Source organism: Benincasa hispida, chromosome 9 (assembly GCF_009727055.1).
Source record: "Benincasa hispida cultivar B227 chromosome 9, ASM972705v1, whole genome shotgun sequence".
NCBI lineage: Eukaryota > Viridiplantae > Streptophyta > Magnoliopsida > Cucurbitales > Cucurbitaceae > Benincasa > Benincasa hispida.
In genome coordinates, this window is record NC_052357.1 from 43,802,055 (window position 1) to 43,806,793 (window position 4,739).

The window sequence follows — 4,739 nt, forward strand, 5'->3', positions numbered from 1 at the left end:
ATCACAATCGTTTGCTACGATCAGTGCAAAATATCGAGAGGATAAAAAATATGAAAGAAAGAGTTAGTAATTCTAAAGAGTAGTGGTTATGCATAAAGTAAGTAAATTCATGAAAGAAAAATGTCAAAAGGATACTCAAAAAAAGATTCATCCCTGATGAGTGTGTGTCGCTTATCAACGTAGGGACTATTCGTTTCTTCTTCATTCTGGATTCCTCTGGTCCATGGAGGTTTTCTCGCGTTGAAAATCTCCTCCATGATACATCTTGACTCTTTGTCCATTTACCTTAAATGCGCTGGTCCCTTCTTCATTTGTTAATTCGACCGCACCGTGTGGGAACACTTCTTTAATTATGAATGGTCCGGACCAGTGCGATTTCAATTTTTTCGGAAAGAGTCGTAGCCTAGAGTTGAATAGCAAGACCTTCTGACCAACGTGGAGATTCTTTTCACATAGTCGCTTGTCATGCCAACGCTTTGTACGTTCTTTGTAGATCTTGGCATTTTCATACGCCTGAAGTCTCTATTCATTCAGCTTGAGTAACTGAAGTTTCCTCTCTTCCCCTGCAGTCTTCAAATCAAAGTTAAGCTTCTTTACTACCCATAGCGCCTTATGCTCTAATTCCAGTGGTAGATGACATGCCTTCCCAAACATCAACGCATACGGGGACATGCCTATGGTGTTTTATAGGCAGTCCTATATGCCCACAAGGCATTGTCAAGCTTCATGGCCTAGTCCTTTCGTGAGGGATTCACCACCTTTTCTAAAATCAACTTGATTTCTCTATTAGAAACCTCGGCTTGTCCGTTTATCTGGGGGTGATATGCGGTGGCGATCTTGTGATGGACATTGTATTTGAGCAACAGTTTTTTAATGATGCGATTGACAAAGTGGGCTCCTTCATCACTTATTATGGCACATGGGGTGCCAAAATGAGTGAAGATGTTTCTCTGCAAGAATTTAGAGATTGTTGTCGCATCGTTTGCGACACATGATGCCCTTTCAATCCACTTGGAGACATAATCGACGGCCAACAGAATATATTTGTGACCATTTGATGATGGAAATGGTCCCATGAAGTCTATGCCTCAAACGTCGAAAAGTTTCAATTCCAATATGATGTTCATTGGCATCACATTTTTTCTCTGAAATGTTTCCAGTGCGTTGGTACTTATTGCATTTCATAGAATAGTCTCGTGCATCCTTAAATAGAGTTGGCCAATAATTCCCGCTTCGTAAAACTTTTGCTGCTGTGCGCTATCCCCCGAAATGTCTGCCATAGGGTGAGTCATGGCATTGAAAAAGTATGCGCTGAAAAGTAGTCTTTGGAACACAGAGTCGCAAGATCTGGTATGATCCCCTTCTGTAAAGATTCGGCTCGTCCCAATAATAGGATTTACGTTCATGAATGAGCCGCTTCTTTTGGTGGGATGTGTAATTTTCCGAAAATTGTTTACAGACCAAGAAATTGATAATATCTGCATACCAAGGTATTTCCTCAATTTTAAGCAACTGTTCATCTGGGAAGGATGCGTTCACCTCCGACTGAATGCGATCCACTTCAGGATTCTCTAATCTCGATAAGTGGTCAGCGATCTGGTTCTACGCTCCCTTGTGGTCGATTGTCTCCATATTAAATTCTTGGAGCAGGAGAACCCATCGAATTAGCCTCGACTTCGCATCGTTTTTGGTCATTAAATATCTTATTGTCGAGTGGTCGGTGTGAACTATAACTTTGGATCCCAATAAGTAAGGTCGAAAATTTTCAATCGCAAAGATTACCACTAGAAGCTTCTTCTTTTGGTGGTGTAGTTCGCCTGGGCGGAGTTCAATGTTTTGCTTGCATATGCGATGGGATGTAACATTGTGTTTTCCTTCTGTGCTAATACTGCCCCCATTGCATAACCGTTGGCATCGCACATCAGCTCGAATGGCTTTGTCTAGTCAGGTGTGATCAAAATAGGCACTGTAATCAACGCGTCCTTCAGTACTTTGAATGCGTTGAGGCATTGTGAATCAAAGTCAAAAGTTCTGTCAGCCTCTAGCAACACACTTAATGGTCGAGCTATTTTAGAGAAGTCCTTCACAAATCGTCGGTAGAACCTTGCATGTCCTAAGAAACACCTTAAAGCCTTCACATTTGCTGGAGGTGGAAGTTTTTCAATGGCCTCAATTTTTGCTTTATCCACCTCTAGCCCCTATTTTGAAACCATGTGCCCGAGCATAATTCTTTTGTTAACCATGAAATGACATTTCTCCCAATTCAGCACCAGATTGGTCTCTTCAAATCTTTTTAGTATCCTCTCCAAGTTTTTCAGACAGACTTCATATGTTTGCCCATAAACTGAGAAATCGTCTATAAAGATTTCCATCGAGTCTTCGAGATACTTGGAGAAGATGGCCGTCATGCACCTCTGAAACGTGCTCGACGCATTGTATAATCCAAACGGTATGCGGCAAAAAGAGAATGTTCCATATGGGTAGGTGAGTAGTCTTTTCTTGGTCTTCTGGTACAATCATTATCTGGTTGTAACCTGCATACCCATTAAGAAAACAGAAGTAGTCATTCCCTGCTAATCGGTCTAGTATTTGATCAATGAAAGGTAAAGGGAAGTGATCTTTCTTCGTCGCCACATTGAGCTTTTGGTAGTCCATACAAATCTGCCAGCCAGTGACAGTCCTCATGGGGATTAACTTGTTGTTTGCGTTCGAGTCTACTGTCATTCCGCCCTTCTTGGGAACGTATTACACGGGGCTAACCCACGTGCTATCGACGATAGGGTATATGATGTTGGTGTCTAACCATTTAATGATCTCTTTTTTAACAACCTCCTTCATCGCAGGGTTCAGTCTGTTTTGAGGTTCGATAGAGCCTTTCTGGTTTTCTTCAAGCCGAATTCTGTGCATGCAGTATGTTGGGTTAATTCCTTTGATATTCGCAAGCGTCCATCCGATTGCTTTAATATATTTCCTCAGAATATTGAGCAGCAAATTTTCTTTTTCTTTTGGTAACACAGAGGATATTATTACTGGCAAGGTTTCATTTTGGCCAAGGAAAACGTACTTCAAATGATTTGGCAGAGTTTTCAGCTCCAGGGTGGGTCGTTGCTCTAAGGAAGCTTTCTATGTTTTTCTCTCTTTATTCAAATTCAAATTTTCGTCATTGTTCACTGTGTCCATTATTACATGGCAGGTTTCTATGGATGCTGTCGCATCCTCTCCTTCTTCATCTTCTTCTTCGAACTCCAACTCTTCTTTGCAACTGTGTTCATCGTCAGACTCTGATAGGCCCTCATCTTCTGGATACTTCATAGCTTTGACAATATTAAACTCGAGCTTCTTTCCATTGATGCTCATCATGATCTCTTCTTTGTGCACATCTATTTGGGCACGACTAGTAGACAGGAATGGTCGTCCCAATATGATTGGCACATCTTTGTCCGTCTCATAATCTAGAATCATGAAGTCTGCGGGTAGAATGAATTTATCGATTGTAACCATCAACTTTCCTTCAGGGTGTACTAGGGACCTGTCTGTAAGCTGAAGAGTCATCGTCGTGGGTGTCAGCTGTTTCACATTCAATTGTTTGAAGATTGAAAGGGGCATTAAATTTATGCTTGCCCCAAGATCGCATAATGCTTGACCGATGTAGATCCCTCCTATTGAGCAAGGTATCAGAAAGCTGCCTGGGTCTGCTCTTTCAGTGGGATTATAAATATTTGACTCTTGTGTTAATGCCACGTAGCGAATTTTCCTGTGCTTCTTTTCTCGACACCAATATCCTTCAAAAAACTTGGCAATATTTCAGCTTACTCTATCGCTTCGTATAAATGGTAATACTGGATGTGTATGTTTTTTTAATATTGTGCCAGAAGGCGATGATACTGGAGCCTTCGTTCCATTTTTGTCTTCTTTTTCAGTCTTGTGCGGGAATGGCAGTAGGCTGCGCTTTTCATGTTTCATGGTCTGAGCTTCGAGGTGGTCGCAACCTTTTAGGTTTCCATAATCGCAGGCTTCTTTCTGACTCGTTTTGCGTCAACGGTTTCTTTGATTCCATCGCATTTGAATCGGTCCTGCTAGGCTCCTTCCTAACTTTCGTCGTCATCTTTCTACTTCGCAGGGTGGTCATCTAGTTCTAGAGGACCTTCTCATTCTTTTCAATGTACTGTTTTAACAGGTTCTCTAGAGAGGATGATGGCGGTGCTTGAGAGTTGCTGGCTTGTTGTTGCTGTTGACCGTTAGTTCGTTGAAAAAATCCTAGTGGTCCTTCTTTTTGCGCCATAGGTTGATAGCCTTGTTGTTGGTTATTTTTTCAAGCAAAATGAGGGTGGTTTCTCACCCGGGGTTGTATGTATTTGAAAAAGGATTATTCTTGACAAAGTAGATTGACTGCGGGTTTCGTGGACACTCTTCAACCGAATGCGACTCTTTACATGTAGCTTAACTGGTGCTTGTCTGTTCTATTGCGTTGACTTGCCCTCTTTGGGCTCCAAGATTGTTGATTGCGATGTCCTGTAACAAATTTATCATCACATTCATTTGATTTTTCAAAGATTCGATGACACCATTTTTGCGTTACCTTTTCTGGGTTTTACTCGTTGATCGCTTTCTTACCAATCCTCATGATTTTTCGATATGCGATCAAGGATGTTCTTTGCCTCATCATAAGTTTTATCTAGCAGACCGCCCGCTGCTGCCGTATTGGCAACTGTCTGCGATGCAGGATTTAATCCATGGTA

The 4,739-nt window shown here is 41.7% G+C and overlaps 1 pseudogene; it reads right to left on the reverse strand.

Moving 5' to 3' along the window:
* Positions 1 to 201: 201 nt before the first annotated feature.
* Positions 202 to 2,685, reverse strand: LOC120084740 (annotated as a pseudogene).
* Between the last annotated feature and the right edge of the window lie 2,054 nt (positions 2,686 to 4,739).